Raw genomic sequence first — 17,815 nt, forward strand, 5'->3', positions numbered from 1 at the left:
CATATAATATCTATTGTTTCTTTTAGAATTTGATTATTTACTTAATGAAACACTGATTAGTCATAGATTAACTCATATAGTAAAGTGAAATAGCTATTTGTTGTTGAGTTGATTGTAACTCATATAGAACTTATTGGAAAGATGAGAATGTACCATAGGGGTTCCTAAACTAATATTAGTGTAGGAATATCATATAAGTGTCATTGTGCTTTATAGCTTTTTAAGCAAAGTCACCAAAGACCAGCTTCTTTGCTCTTCCATGTACAGTATTGAAAAATATGTCTTTGGAAGACTGATTAATTTTCTTCAATTTACTAGTACACATCTATCCTAAACCCATTGACTGAAATCGGGCTAATCTTTGCATGGGAGACTTAACACTTCTTGTTTAAAAGTTCTTAAGGAGAGAAAGGTTGGCTATATCTAACGGCAGCCCAATGGTTTATGGGCATCACTTTTTTGATAATGATCCATATTTTCCTAAACTTGTCTGTAGTAAGTTACTTAGGGGCATTATACTTATGATTCTTCTCTAGGATACAATACACATTTATGTGATTTCACGGATTTGTACTATTTTTGACGTTAGAAGAAAACTAAGATGTCACTTAACTGAATCCTCTCATTTTAACAATGAAGAAATCATGTTTCAAGTAACAAAACATCTTCAATAAGAAGTTGTAGATTAAAAAATATATGCAACATGGTATTTTTTACTCTCAGCTTAAAATGATTTTCCTGAAGCTTCTTCTTCACATATGAAGTCCCCATCATTTTGCAATATGAATATATTTTTCATATGACAGGCACCTAGATCTACATTTAAATGAAAGTACAAAGGCATATGTAAGTGCATAATGCTGTAACTTCTAAGGCTTTCTATAGTTTATTTTTAAAATGTGTTCTTATTCCATAATTAGCTCACATGCTAGCATAGGAGTGATGACTTTATTTTATAAGTAGGTATAAAACTTTAAACACATACCCTGTTTATAAGGATATGTAGTTCTTTTGATTTCTTCAAAATTGTTCTCCACATTGATATGTGATCAGTATGGTGAAAATCTCAATTTCCTAAACAGTGTACATGCACAAGAGGTCACATTTAAGGTTACCTTGGGAGTTCTAATTCTGAATTTCCTGACTTTTGTGGGTTTAAATCATAACTTTAATGTTCCATTAATGCAGGGTATTTTTTTACACTGAATTGTTTTATGCCTTTTATTCTGCACTAATGGATATTGTGTTGATTTCTGTGAATATCAAGGAGAGCTCAATATTCTGGTAAAACTCTTTTTAGTTCGTGTTTTGTTATTTTTTAAGTTTGACTAAAACAATTTAAAAGCTTTTCTATCAATAACTCTTTTTTATTTTACAGACATAGACTACAATTTTAAAAATTAATATTAACATGTGTCTTCTGAAATTCTTGAAATTTTTATGATTTATTTTATTGTTTCAGTACTTTAAAATGCTATTAAATCATTCAGAAAATAGCTTTCTCATTCACATTTAAAAACATAAGTCTGTCCATCATTTAAAAGAAAGAAACAATGAAAAACAACTTAGGCATGACTCTCAATCACATCAATTTTTATAGTGTAGCTTTTAAAATCTAGGATCATTTGCAAATGTCTGCACAGGAGTTACCATGTAGCAATACTTTGTGTATAATCAATCGGAATCCTAAATTAGATGCTCAGTAAATATTTATTAAAGTAAAAGGACTTCTCAGCTTCCTAACTATATTGTGTGTATCCCTATTCGCTCCAAAAATACACTTCTTTATTTTAAGTTGGAAGATGGCATACATCTGTTCCAATTAGTTAAGAGATAGAACTGAGTATTATCCTGGACCAAATTAAAAGAGGAGGAAGTAACTTGGTGTTTATTGATACACCAATTATATAAAGACAGACTATAAGCTGAGTGAAACCAAAGCCTAATTTGTTTTATTTTTGCCACTCTGAGTCAGTAGCTGTAATGTAATAATATTGAATTGGCACCCTAGATCTTAAGTGGTATGCCTACTATTTTAGCAATAGGTTGTCATCTTGATAATTTGATAAGTCTATTTCCAGACTTACTTTTCACATTTTTTCTTAGAATACCAAGACTCGTTAGATATAGTAAGTATAAGAGTGTGAGGTTGCTATGAGTCAGAACCAACTTTATGGCATACAACAAAAACAACATGTATATTGGTGTTGGAGTTTAGTGCCTTTGAATCTATTCTGACTCATAGTGACTCTAGGCACAACAGAATGAAACATTTCCCCATCTTGCATCAGCCTCACAATTGTTATATTTGAGCCCATTGTTGCAGTCACTTTATCAATCCATTTTATTGGGATCTTCCTCTTGTTAGCTTACCTTCTACTTTTCCAAGGATGATGTCCTTGTCCAGGAACTGGTCTCTCTGGACAGTATGTTTATGCTATGAGGGAAGTCTCATCATCGTCGTTTCTATGGGGTATTCTGGCTGTACTTCTTCCGACACAGTTGTGTTTTATTCTTCTGGCAGTCCATGGTACTTTCTGTATTCTTTCTTCACAAGCATCATATTTCAAATACAAAGATTCTTCTCCAATCTTCCTTAGCCTTTTCCAACTTTCATATATATATGAAGTGATTGAAAATACAATGGCTTAAGTCAGGTACACCTTAGTTCTCAAAGTGACATCTTTGCTCTTTCCTTCTTTAAAACTGTCTATTGCAGAATTGCCTAATACTTTGATTTCTTGACTGCTGTTTCCATGGAGCTGATTGTGGTCCAAGCAAAATGAAGTCTTTGACAATTTCAAGCTTTTCTCCATTTGTCATGATATTATTTATTGATCCAGTTGTTACAGGTTTTGTTTCCTTTACATTGAAGTGTAATCCATACTGAAGGCTGTAATCTTTGATCTTCATGAGTAAGTACTTCAAATCCTCTTCCCTTTCCAGCAAGCATGGTGTGTCATCACAAGTTGTTAATGAATCTTCCTTAATTCTGATGCCATGTTTTTCTTCATACAATCCAGGTTCTCTGGTTATTTGCTCAGCAAGCAGATTGAATAAGTATGGTGAAAAGATACAACCTTGTAGCACACCTTTCCTGATTTGACATTCAGTATTCTGTTCTTTTCTAACAGCGGCTTCATGTTCTGTGTACAGGTTCCTCATGAGCATCTTTCTTTAGAATGGACACAAATATAGATCCCTTCTAATTGGTTTGCCAGGTCGCAGTCTTCCAAATGTCTAGGCATAAGCAAGTTAGTACCTCTAGTGCTGCAACACTTGGTTGAAATTTTTCAATTGGTATTCTTTCAATTCTTGGAGCCTTGATTTTTGTCAATGCTTTCAGTGCAGTGTGTATTTTTTCCTCAGTACCATTAGTTCTAGATCATTATACTGATTCTTGAAATGGCTGGACATTTGCCGATTCCTTTTGGTAAAGTGATTCTCCATATTATTTCCATCTTCTTTGGATGCTTCCTATGCCAGTCAATATTTTGCCCATTTTGTTGTTGCTGTTACTGCCATCAGATCATTTCCAACACACAGTGACTTCAAAAAGTGTTTCTGAGGAGTCACTGATATGTTTGAACTACCAACCTTACAGTTATCTTTCTGATGCTTTTCCCATAACAGTGTACTAGGGCTCCTTCAATATTGCACATGAAACTTTTTTTTTCCACTTTTTACTTCAGTTCTTTCAGCTTGAGAAATGCTGATTTTTCTTACTTTTGGCTTTCTGATTTCAGTTTTTTTGCACATTTCACTATGCTTTATTTTGTCTTCTTGAACTGCCTTTTATAAATTTCTGTTGAGCTCTGTTACTTCATTTCTTTTAGCAGTTTTAGCATTTCTATGTTCAATAACAAGATTCAGAGTCAATTCTTACATTTACTGTGATATTTTCTTTCTTTGCTGTCTCCTCAATGACCTTTGACTTTCTTCATGAATTATTATATGTTAACTTACAACTCTGGTTTCTGTTCATTAGTGTCTAATGCATCCAATCTGTTCTTCAGATGCTTTCTAAATTCAGGTGGGATAAGCTCAAGGTTATATTTTGACTTTTGTAGACTTGTTTTAATTTTCTTCAGCTTCAGCTTGAACTTGAATATGAACAATTGATCATCTGATCTCCGGTTAGCTCCTAGGGAGATTTTGTCTCTAGCACTTTAGACATATTGTTAGAAATGACCACTTCTGTAAAAGGACATCAGTGAACACGAGGAAGACTGAATGAAATGAACTGAAACAATGACAGCAATAATGGGCTCAAACATAACAATTGTGAGGACAGTGCAGGATTGGGCAATGTTTCATTCTGTTGTTCACAGGGTAGTTATAAATCAGAACTAAATTAAACAACAGCAACAACAACAACAGCAATAACTTATTACTTTGAAGTGTTTTCTACCACACATCAGCAAATATACACTTGGGTTTTCTCAGATGGATTACAAAAGAATCAAATCAACCACAATGCATAAAACGACAATGAAGAAATTTAATTTCATCAATCTATACAATGCTAGGGGATTCTTATCATCATTTGTTCATGTTTAAATGCAAATTGAAGCAGAAAAAAACATTAAAACAAGTCCACATGAGCCAAAGTACAACGTCAAATACACACTGCCAGATAGATCTTTAAATTGTTCTTTGTGACTATAAATGTAAATACCATTTCTCTTTGTCAATCCTAGCATAGTATACCTTATGGTTGCCAGATTCAAAATAGCCAATACCTATCAATTTTATCTCACTTTGTTGTTGTGTTGTAAAGTGCCTAGGATACTTGGCATTATGCATTGCATTTCATTTTTTATAATTTCTAAATTTCCTAGATTCAGCTTTGTAAATTCCTCATTCTGATGATTAATAGAATGGCTGTTGTGTTTCTCATCATTTTGAGTTGTTTCACATCAGCCAATGAAAGTTCTGAAGGCTTTGTTCCATTCCAAGAGTGAAACACTTCCATAAATGTCATGGTTGTGCAACTGTACATGTATTAAAATTGTTTTAGATACCTAGAGCTACTATGGTCAACTCTACTTTGAGTAGCCAGGTCTTCCCCAGTCATATTTTGAGTGCCTTCCAAACTGACAGACTCATCCTCCAGCATTATATCTGACAATGCTATGTTGCTATTCATGATGATTTTAGTGGCTAACAATTCAAAAGTGATCTTCCTCTCCTTCTTCCTAGTTTTTCTAAGTCTTGAAACTTTGCTGAAACCTGCACACTGTAGATGATACTAGTGGTGTTTAAAATGCTGGTGGCATAGTTTCCAACATTACGGCAACCCACAAGCCATCAAGGTATAGACAAACTGACAGACAAGTGATGGGAAAATTTACAGTGATTAAATAGACAAAAAAAGTAGAAAAAAATTCATAAAGTGAATACCATAAAGGACACTGAAAATTTCTGTGAAGCTCAGAAAAGCTAAAGGATATGAATAAATAATGATTGAAAGGAGTTAAAAATAATATTTCAAGAGTGGTTCAAGGAAATAAAAATAAAGAAAAGCAAAATCCCAAGTCCACTACCATTGAGTCTATGTCAAACACTTGTGTATGTCAAGAAATTTGAAATAAATTTATATTTATGTCCATTAGAAGGATAGACAATCACATAGAAAGGGAGAAATATTGAATAATGTCATTAACATAATATGTTAGCAAAATTTTTTTGAAGGTAATTAAAAATATTGTTTGCAGCCATACATGGACAGGGAATTGTCAGAATTTTAAGCCAGATTTGGAAGGAGGCTTGGAATGAGAGGCATCATTGCTGATGTCAGATGAATCTTGGTGGAAAGCAAGAATACCAAGATGTTCACCTATATTTTATTGACCACAAAAATGCATTTAGCGTGTGTTTCACAGTAAATTATGAATAGTCTTATGAAGAATGGGACTTTAAGAAAGTTTGATTGGCTCCTATGTAATGTGTACATAAATCAAGAAGGAGTTGTTTATAAAGAGCAAGATTTAAAATCAAAGGGGTATGTTATATCTTTTTTTTTTTTTTCAGGGTTGTAGCCTGGTTTTATCCTTTCACTTTTCTTATTCAATCTCTAGGTCTCCTAATGTGGCACTGTAGGATAAGCATTAGATTGCTAACCACAAGGGCGGTGGTTCAAATACACCAATTGCTCCTTGGAAACACTGTACAGGGTTGCTATGAGTTGGAACAGACTCAACATCATTGAACAACAGCAGGAACAACATTCACTATATTTACTGGACAATTAAATGGAAAAGCTAGGCTATATGAAGAGTAATGAGACATCAGGATTAAAGGAAGACTAATTTGCAACCCGTGGTTTGCAGATGATAAGACTAAGTTGTTGAAAGTGAAGATGATTTGAAGGATTTGTTGATGAATATAGAAGACCCCAGGCTTGAGTATAAATTTAACCTAAATGTAAATAAAACAAAAATCCCCAAAACTGGATCAATAAACATCATCGTGATAATGGAGACAAAATTAAAAGTGTTTATAATTACATGAGTCAAAAATTGACCCATGGATGCATCTGTCAAGAAATCAAAGGAAGTACTATATTAGGTAAATATGAAACAAAATAACTTTTTTTTAAAAAAAAGCTTTTAATAAGCAATATATCCTTGGCAGACCTAACCTATACAATGATTCTTTTCAGTTGACTCATATGCATTGAAACCTAACAATAAAAATTGAATACGGAAATAGGAGACACATTGAAATTGTAATATATTTAAAGTGTGTTGAATATAATTTAGACTGCCAGAAAGACAAAGAATTACATGTTAGAAGGCATACAACAGAAGCTGTTCCTAGAAATGAGGATGGTGAACCATCACCTTGCTTACTTTGGACATATCACAAGAAAAGGATTCATGCTTGATAAAGTAGAGAGCTGTCTTAGCTATCTAGAGCTACTATAACAGAAATATCACAACTGGATGGCTTTAACAAACAACTTTATTGTCTCCCTTTTTTTTGTTGTTGTTATTGTTGTTATGTGCCATTGACTTGGTTCCCACAAAGCAACTTATGCACAACAGAACAAAACACTGTCTGGTCCTGTACCAAACTCACAATTAGTTTTAAGATTCAGTCCATTGCAGCTGCCTCTGTGGCAATCCATCTCCTTGGGGTCTTTTTCTTTATCACTGATCCTCAAATTTACTGTGCATAATGTCATTATCCAGGGACTGGTACTTTCTTATAATATAGCTGAAGTATGAGAGAGGAAGTCTTGCTATCTTGACTTCTAAGGTACGTTCTGGGTTACTTCTTCCAACACCGATTTCCTTGTTCTTCTAGCAGTCTGTCATACTTTTAATATTTTTCTCTTACATTATAACTCAAAGTCATCAATTCTTCTATTGTCTTCCTTATTCATTGTCCAACATAGTCACATGCAAACGAGGTTTTTGAAAAATATCAAGACTTGGAACAGGCACACCTCAGTCATCAAACTGATGTTTTTGTTCTTAAATACTAAAAGAGGTCTTTTGCAGCAGATTTCCCTAATGCAATACATCATTTGATTTCTTGACTGCTGCTTCCATGAGTGTTGATGGTACATTTAAGTAAAAGGAAGTTTTTGATAACATCAATCTTTTGTCCATTTAACATGTTATTTATTTGTCCAGTAATGAAGATTTTTATTTTATTTACATTGAGGTGCAACCCATACAAAAGTAAATATTTTGAGTCCTCTTAATTTCAGACAAAAAGATAATATCATCTACATGTCACAGGTTGTCAATGAGTCTTCCTCCACTTCTTATGCCACATTCTCCTTCATATAATCCAGTTTATTTTATTATTTGCTCAGCATTCAGATTGAATAAGTATGGTGAAAGAATACAACCCACACAAGTTACCTGATTTAAAACAAGTGTCCCCTTGTTCTGTTCAACCAATTGCCTCTTGGTCTATGAACAGGTTCCTCATGAGCATAATTAAATGTTTGGGATGCTCATTCTCCACATTGTTGTACATAGTTTTTTTATTATTCACAGTCAAGAACCTTTTCATAATCAATAAAGCACAAATGATCATCTTTCTTGTATTCTTTGGTTCCAGCCAAGATCCATCTGAATCCAGCAATTATATCCCTCATTCCACATCCTCATCTGAATCTGGCTTTAACCTCTGGCAGTTCCCTGTCAAATTTGAATTATCTGTAGCAAAATTTTAATTATGTGTGGTATTAATGATATTGTTTGATGACTTCTGCCTTCCATTGAGTCACGTCTCTTTGGAATGGGCACAAACATGGATCTCTTTCAGTCAATTGGCAATGTCTTCCAAACTTCTTGGCATCGATGAATGAGTGTAACCAGTGCTATATCCGTTTATTGAAAGATTTCAACCTATATTCCATCAGTTCTCAGAGCTTAGCTCTCTGCAAATCCACGGAGAAGTACATCTTGGACCTCTTCAGTACCATTGATTCTTAATCATATGCTATCTCCTGAAATGATTGAAGATTGACTATTTCTTTCTGGTACAGTGACTCTGTGTATTTCTCTGTCTTCTTTTGATGATTTCTGCATCATTCTAGTTTTTGTCCATAGAATCCCTCAGTATTATAAATCAAGGATTGATATTTTCTTCAATTCTTTCAGCTTGAGAAAGGCTAATCATAATCAGTTTGTTTTACTAACTGAAGATTTTAATAAATTTCGTTATAATATTTGATTGTGTCTTCTGGAGCTGCCTTTTGAAAATTTTCCATTCAGCTCTTTCACTTCTTCATTTCTTTCTTTTTCTTTTTTTTTTTTTTTTTTTTTTTCACAGCAGCACTTTTATTTCTTTTTACACAAGGCCGTGTTGCTTGGACCTCATGTTCACACATGAACAGTAGAAAAAACAAAATTTGTTGTCATCTCAGAGTTGAGGATTGCGTAAAAAAAACCTTACATCAATTAAAAGCATGAATAACTTTACAGGTTTAAATGCAGACCATCTTCTAACTCAAGTCAAGTAACAACCCACAGGGTTCCAGCAAGAGAGTATCAGCTAGGAAATGAAACTAGTCCCAAAGCTCAGATTCTTCCAACCCTGACAGGCAGGCAAGACAGATATGACAACCGTTCAGGGCTGAACCGTTTCAGGCTGCTTATTAACCTTGCAGGTGTGGCCCTGGAGCCATAAGCTCTTTGCATTAATACCCTGCACAGACTCTTCACAACTACAGACTTCTCCCCACCAAGGCATTCCTTCACCTCTGCCACCAAGTAACTGATTCACACGCTTTAGGAGATTAAATCAAAGATATGTATGTACAGGGTATTAAATATAGACCAAGATTACAGGTAATTTGAATACAAAGTCAAGATCAGCAAAAAGTCCTAAGATCCAGTGCTGCTGATACGAAATATAGGCTTCAAGGACAATTTATTTTCAAAGGCTTCTTCCAGTTTCACAAGACTAGCATGGTAAGTGTGGGTTTGTGGGCAAACTTGCACTCGGGAATGAGCTCATGCAGTAGATGGCAGTTCGTCCTGAACTATGGAGGGTCCCAAGCATTCTCGCCGAACTATGGAGGGTCCCAACTCGTCGTACTCCTTCTTGCTTGCTGATCCACATCTGGAAGGTGGACAGGGAGGCCAGGATGGAGTCACTGATTCAGGCAGAGTATGTGCGTTTGAGAGGAGCAATGATCTCGGTGCTGGGCGCCATCACTGGGGTCTCCTTAGCGTCCAGCCGGTGATGCCTGGGTACATGGTGGTCCTGCCTGTCAGCACCAGGTTGGCATACAGGTCCTTCTGGATGTCCACGTCGCATTTCATGGTCGAATGAAAGCTGGTCTGGATGCCGCAAGACTCCATATCTAGGATGGACGGCGGCAAGAGAGCCTCAGGACACCGGAAGTGCTAGTTGCTATGGTGATGACCTGGCCATCCAGCAGTTCTTAGCTCTTCTTGAGGGAGAACAACGACACGATGGTCACTGTCTCCTGCTCAAAACTCAACTCAATTTAGCACAGCTTCTCCTTGATGCCAGACATGATCCACGTTTGGCTGTGGTGGTGAAGTTGTAGTCATGCTCCATCAGGATCTTCATGAGGTAGATGCATGATGGCGTATGGCAGGGCCTTGTAGATGGACACGGGGTGCATGACACTGTTGCCAGAGTCCAGGACAATGCTGGTAGTGCACAGGAGCCATAGAGGAACAGCACGGCCTGGATGGTCACGTACATGGCGGGGATGTTCAAGGTCTCAAACATGATCTGGGTCATCTTCTCCCAGTTGCCCTTGGGTTCAGGGATGCCTTGTTCATCAGCACGAGGTGCTCCTCGAGGACCACGCACAGTTCGTTGTAGAAGGTGTGGTGCCAGATCTTCTCGATTTCGTCCTAGTTGGTGAGGATGCCATGATGGATCAGGTTATTGAGAATCTGGATGCCCGTCTTGCTCTACACCTCATTGCTCAGGTAGCTGTCCTTCTGGCCCCTGCCCACCATGATGCCCTGGTGGCTGGAGAACCCCATCATCCAGGGGAAGGCGGCGCCGGGGCTCCATAGTCCACAAAGCCGGTTTTGACCCGAGAAGCTCAATGTCAGTCAGGGAGCACAGGCAGAGAGAGGAGAAGAAAGACGAGCAGTTGGTGGAGACTGGATACCACATTTGCTTTTTCATCTCTACACGGGGGAGCAAATTTCAGAGTCTAATTTGACACCCGTTTTGGTCTCATACTTCTTTCTTGGCCTCTTAATGAATTTTTGCTTTCTTCTTGTATGACACTCTTGATGTTAACTCACACTCCTCTGGTCTTTGGTCATTGGCATTTATAATGCAACCTATCTGTAGTGAATTATCTTTAAATTCAGGTAGGGTATATTCAAGTTCATATTTTAGTTCTCATGGATTTGTTTTAATTTTATTCAGGTTCATCTTGAACTTTTATATGATCAGTTGATGACTTGTTCCTCAATCTGCCCCTGTTTTTGTTTTGGCTGATGATTTGGAGCTTTAAGGGAGCTCTGGTAGCGTAGTGGGTCGGAACTGACTTGAGGACATGTAACAACAACATGGAGCTTTACCACTATTTCTTCCCACAGATGTACTCACTTTGATTTCTGTGTATTCCATCCAGTAAGGTCCATGTGTATAGTTACCTTTTATGTTGTTTAAAACAGATATTTGCAATGAGTAAGTCATTGGTCTTGCAAAATTCTATCATTTCATCTCCAGCATCATTTTGATTTCCAAGACAATATTTTTCAAATGCTGATCCTTCTTTTTTGTTTCTAACCTTTTCAATCCTGTAGCCAGTAATAACCAATTGATATTGACAGTATGTGTTATAAATTTTAGACTGAAGAAGTGTTTTGCTGTTGTTAAGTGACATCAAGTTGGTTCAAACTCATACTAACCAATATAGGGTTTATGAGGAGCAGCTAATGTATGTGTATTTCCAACCTTGTGGTTCGCAAACCAATGCTGAATCTTAAGTCCCAAATCAGGAATCCAAACAAATTAGTAGAATACTACAAATTCATCATCACTGGATTCAGTGGTTCGTGTGTAAATTTGAATAAGGGTATTAATTGCTTTTCCTTGTAGACATAGGATATTATCCTGTTGCAGACAACATTATGCTTCAAGCTAGATCTTGAAATTTTCTTTTGCTAATGATGGGATGCCATTCCTCTTTAATGTGTCATTCCGAGCACAATAAACCTTATGATTGTCAGATTTAGAATGGCCAATATCCATCCATTTCAAACTAGACTCCTGGTATGGTGTTGTAGAATCATATCATATTATTCCAGTTATGATATTCCAATGTCAGAAACAGAAAAGTAGCTTATGGTTTTGAAGTTAGGATACAGATTGGGTTGGTGAGGATCAGCTGGTGTGTTATAGCTGTCAACCTTGTGGTTCAGTCCAGTACTTATCCTACAGAGCCACACCAGTTAGATAAATCTATCTAATTATTAACTATACCTGTATCTTATCTATATCTGTACCTATATCTATACCTATACATATGTTATTGTTGTTAAGTGCCGTCAAGTTGATTCTGACCCATAGCGACCTTGTATAGGTTTTCCAAGGAGCAGATGGTGAACTTGAACCACCGACCTTGCAGTTCAAATGGCTTTGTAGTCTGGCGCATTAACCCACAGCGCCACACCAGGACTCCACCTATACCTATGCCTACACCTACGCCTATGCCAATGCCTATACCTATAACTACACCTATACCTATACCTATGCCTATACCTACACCTATGCCTACACCAACGCCTACACCTATGCCTAAGCCTGCGCTTAAGCCTGCGCCTACGCCTACACCTATCTATCTATATACCTATCTATATAGTTAATGTACTGCATTGCAAAGCCATTTAAACCACACGGTTGGTGGTTCAAGCTCACCAGCTGCTGCTCAGAAACCCTATACAGGGTTGCTATGGGTCAGCATCGACTTGATGGTACTTAACAACAACAATATATACATATTTCATTAAGCATTCTTATCAATGGAGAAGAGATTGAAGTTGTCAAGGACTTCATTCTTCTTGGATCAACTGTCAACACTCGTGGAAGCAGCGATCAAGAGATCAGATGACGTATTGCACTGGGCAAATCTGCTGCACAGGAACGTTTTAAAGTACTGAAGAACAGAGATATCAGCTTGAGGACTAAGGTGCGCCTGACCCAAGCCATGATATTTTAATAACCTCATATGGATGTGAAAGCTGGACAGTGAATAAGGAAGATCATAGAAGAATTGATACCTTTGAGTTGTGGTGTTGAAGGAGAAGTGCCATGGACTGCCAAAAGAACCAATAGATCTGTTTTGGAAGAAGTAAAACCAGAGTGCTTCTTAGAGGCCAAGATGGCTAAGCTTTGTCTCTCCTACTTTGGACATATTGTCTGGAGACAACAGTCGCTGGAGAAGGATGTCATGCTGGGTAAGGTGGGGGGTCAGAGAAAAAGAGGAAGACCCCCAACGAGAGGAATCAGCCAGGTGGCATCATTGATGACGTCAAGTGAAGCAGTGGTAGTGAGGTTGGCCCAGGATCGGACTGTTTCGTTCTGCTGTGCATAGGGTCGCTATGAGTCGGTTCTGACTCGATGGCACCTGACAAAAACAACAACAACATTAAGCTGTGCATTTATGATTTGTTATGTTATGTCTTTTTTGTTATGTTAAACTTCAGTGAAATTTTACTGAAACGAACACAAAAAACTTTCAAAAACAAACAAAAAAATTGTGGACACACACACAAAAAATAAAAAGTTTGGTATCAGATAAATCTGGGTACAAATGCATCTCAGATAATTTCAGTTGCTTTCTGGTGAGAAAATAGCAATTGATTATCTACATTATAAAATTTTAAGTTTCTGTTAAAGATGGAGATTGATTAATAGAATTTTATCACTAAATATATATGAGATAATAGTTATTAGTAGTTTTGTTTCTTTGTTTGTTTAACAATTTAAAATTCTCTGCAAGCTCAGAGCAGGAAATTAAATCTATCTCTGATTCTTATTCTACAATTTTCCTTTAGATTTTATTGCATCTCTTCTACTTGATTTTTCTGTTAAGAAAAAATTATATGTTATGGAAATTAGGAAAAATTATTATAACTTTTAAATTAAAAATCAGAATGAGAAAAAATATTCAACTGTTATCAATCACTTTTAGACTAAACAGTTTCTTAACTCAGGATGAAGTATCAACATATTTCAAATTTTAATTTGTTTGAACTCTCAATGGCCTCAGAACAACTAGTCATGCTGGTAACAGATGTTCTCAGGAATGACTTTGATTTTCCAGTTGATATTTTCTCTCATGAGAGTTCAGAATCCGATGACATGAAGCATAACTAGAAAGAGAGAGAGAGAGACAGAAAGAGAGAGGAAGAAAATATTTTTTTCATAGATACCTTCATAACCTTGTCACACTGTCATTGCACTCTCAAGTCACATGGAGTTCACTTACAAAACAGCATGTATACTTCTCTACCTTTGACAAAAATCAGAATAGAAACATTATTTTTTAAAGATACTCCATCTCATCTGTGAAAAATGCCATGATTGCTTGTTTGACTCACCAGGTCTCTTGCAGGTGGCATTTGAATCACTCCAATTGAAATTGAATATAAGTGAGTTCCATTTTTGCTGGGTTACAGATTATTTGTCCTTATTTTATGAAGGTATAAATAAAATTCATAGGTGCACTTAAGTTCCAAGCTGTGTTTTAAAACATATGTGTTTTATAATATCATGGGAAGATAGGATAGGGGAGATCCTGGACATAGTATGTAATCTATAAACAAAGTACCAGCAGGTTCTGAAAAAAAGTTGTTGTTATTAGGTGCCATAAGTTTGGTATGGACTCAAAGTGACCTTATGTACAAGAGAACAAAACACTGCATAGGCCTGGGCCAACCTCACATTTGTTGTCATATTTGAGTCCATTGATGCTGCCACTTTGCCAATCCATCTCACTGGGGGTCTTCCTCTTTTTCCCTGATCTTACCAAACAAGATGTCATTCTCCAATGACTGGTCCCTCCTGAAAAAATGTCCAAAGTATGAGAGACAAAGTTTGGTCATCCTGGCCTCCAAGGAGCACTATGGCTGCAATTCTTCTAGCACAGTTCTGTTGGTTGTTTTGGCAGCCTATGGCACTTCTAATATTCTTCTCCAACACCATAACTCAAAATCATCAATTCTTCTATGGTCTTCCTTATTCACAGTCCAGCTTTCACATGCATATGATGTCATTGAAAATACCATGGCTTGGGTAAGGTGCACCTTGGTCCTCAAGCTGACATCTTTGCTCTTCAACACTTTAAAAAGGTCTTGTGCAGCAGATTTGTCTAGACGTCATTTGATTTCTTGAATGCTGCTTCCATGAGTGCTGATAGTTGATCCAAGAAGAATGAAGTCCTTGAAAACGTCAATCTTTTCTCCATTCATAAGTATGTTTTTATTGGTCCAGGGGTGAGGATTTTTGATATGCAATCCATACATAAGGCTGTGCTCTTTGATCTTCATCAGTAAATATTTAAAGTCTTCTTCACTTTCAGAAAATAAGGTTGTATCATATGCATATCACAGGTTGTTAATGAGTCTTCCTCCAATCCTGATGCCACATTTGTCTTCATATAACGCCGATTCTTAGATTATTTGTTCAGAATACAGGTTGAATAAGCATATTGCAAAAATACAACCCTGTTACACACCCTTCTTAATTTAAAACTTTCAGTGTTCCCATGTTCTGGTGAAGCAACTGCCTCTTTGTCCATGTACAGATTCCTAATCAGCACAATTAAGTGTTCCACAATACTCATACTTGGCAATGTTGTCCATCGCTTGTATGATTCAGACAATTGAAAACATTTCTCTAGTCAATAAAGCACAGGTAAACATCTTTCTGATATTCTCTGCTTTCAGCCAAGATTCATCAGACACCAGCAATGATATCCCTTGTTCCAAATAATCTTAAGCCAGCTTGAACCTCTGGAATTTCTCAGTCAATGTATGCTTGCAGCTGTTTCTGTATTACCTTAAGTAAAACATTTCTCACATGCGACATCAAAGAGATTGTCGGATGATTTCCGCATTCTGTTAGGTCACCTTTGGACTGGGCACATATATGGATTTCTTCCAATCAGTAGGCCAGATAATTGTCTTCCAAATTTCTTGGCAGAGATGAGTGAGTACTTCCAGTGCCACCTCACTTTCTTGAAAGATTTCAATTTTTATTCCATCAATTCCTGGTGCCTTGTTCTTTGCCAATTCCTTCAATGCACCTTGGACTTCCTCCCTGAGTATCATTATCTCTTTGTCATATGCTACCTCTTGAAAGGGTTGAACATTAATCTATTCCTCTTGATAGAGTACTTTACTTCTCCTTTTGATGCTTTCTGCATCATTCAATAATTTTCCCAGAAAATCTTTCAATAACAAAAGTTGAGGCTTGAATTTTTATTTCTTCAGTTCCCCCAACTTGAGAAATGCTGAGCGTGTTTTCTGACTCCAGATCTTTATAAAATTCGTTGTAATATTTGGCTTTGACTTCTCGAGCTGACCTTTGAAATATTTTGTTCAGCTCTTTTACCTACTAATTTCTTTCATTTGTTTTATGCCATCTCTATGCTGGAAAGCTGATGCATTAAGCACTAAAGACCGAAGACTAGAAGAGTTGTGGGATGACATCAAGAACATCATACATGAAGAGAGCAGAAGGTCATTAAGAAGACAATAAAGAAGGAAAAGGTCAAAATGGATGTCAGAGGAGACTCTGAAACTTGCTCTCCAGCGTAGAGAAGCTAAAGCAAATGGAATAATTGAACAGAAGATTGAAGAAGAGCTGAACAGAAAATTGCAAAGATCAGCTCGAGAAGATAAAACCAGGTACTATAAAATATGCAAAGATTTGGAACTAGAAAACCAAAAGGGAAGAACACCGTCAGCATTTCTCAAGCTGGGAGAACTGAAGAAAAAATTCAAGCCTCGACTTTCATTATTGAAAGACTCTCTGGGAAAATTATTTAATGGTGCAGAATGCATCAAGAGAAGATGGAAGGAATACACAGCATCATTGTATCAAAAAGAAATGGTTAATGTTTATATTTGTGCCCATTCTAAAGAGAGCTGACCCAACGGAATGCAGAAATCATCGGACAATCTCTTTGATATCTCAAGCTAGTAAAGCTTTGCTAAAGGTAATACAGAAACGGCTATAATCATACATTGACAGAGAACTTCCAGAGGTTCAAGGTGGATACAGAAGAGGCTGTGGTACGAGAGATATCATTGCTGATGTCTGGTGGATCTAGGCTGAAAGCAGAGAATATCAGAAAGATGTTTACCTATGCTTCACTGACTTTGCAAAGGCTTTCGATTGTATGGATAATGACAAGCTATGGACAACACTGAGAAGTATAAGTATACCAGAACACTTAATTTTACTTCTGAGGAATCTGTACCTGGACCAAGAAGCAGTTGTTTGAACAGAGCATGGGAACAATGAATGTTTTAAAATTGGGAAAGGTGTGAGACAGGGTTGTATTCTTTCACCATACTTATTCAACCTGTATGCTGAGCAAATAATACAAGAAGCTGGGTTCTATGAAGAAAAACATGGCATCAGGATTGGAGGAAGACTCATTAACAACCTGCGATATGCAGATGATACAACCTTGATTGCTGAAAGTGAAGAGGACTTGAAACATTTACGATGAAGATCAAAGAGCACAGCCTTCGGTATGGGTTGCATCTCAATGTCAAGAAAACAAACATCCTCACCACTGGACCAATAAACAACATTCTTATCAACGGAGAAAAGATTGAAGTTGTCAAGGACTTCATTCTTCTTGGATCAATTATCAACACTCGCGAAAGCAGCATTCAAGAGATCAGACGACGTATTGCATTTGGGCAAATCTGCTGCATAGGAACTTTTTTAAGTGTTGAAGAGCAGAGATGTCAGCTTTAGGACTAAGGTGCGCCTGACCCAAGCCATGGTATTTTCAATAACCTAATATAGATGCGAAAGCTGTACAGTGAATAAGGACGATCATAAAAGAATTGATGCCTTTGAGTTGTGGTGTTGGAGGAGAATGGACAACCAAAAGAACCAATAGATCTGTTTTGGCAGAAGTGCAGCCAGAATGCTCCTTGGAGGCCAGGATGGCTAAGCTCGTCTTGCATACTTTGGACATATTGTCCGGAGACAACAGTCACTGGAGAAGGATGTCATGCAGGGTAAGATATAGGGTCAGAGAAAAAGAGGAAGACCCCTAACGAGATGAATCAGCCAGGTGACATCATTGATCGTGTCAAGT

At 36.9% G+C, this 17,815-nt stretch overlaps 1 pseudogene; it reads right to left on the minus strand.

Annotated features, from left to right (window-relative positions):
• Positions 1-9,479: 9,479 nt before the first annotated feature.
• On the minus strand, positions 9,480-15,335 carry LOC102824671 (annotated as a pseudogene).
• Positions 15,336-17,815: the final 2,480 nt, after the last annotated feature.

The sequence above is a fragment of the Chrysochloris asiatica genome, unplaced genomic scaffold, assembly GCF_000296735.1.
Source record: "Chrysochloris asiatica unplaced genomic scaffold, ChrAsi1.0 scaffold00248, whole genome shotgun sequence".
NCBI lineage: Eukaryota > Metazoa > Chordata > Mammalia > Afrosoricida > Chrysochloridae > Chrysochloris > Chrysochloris asiatica.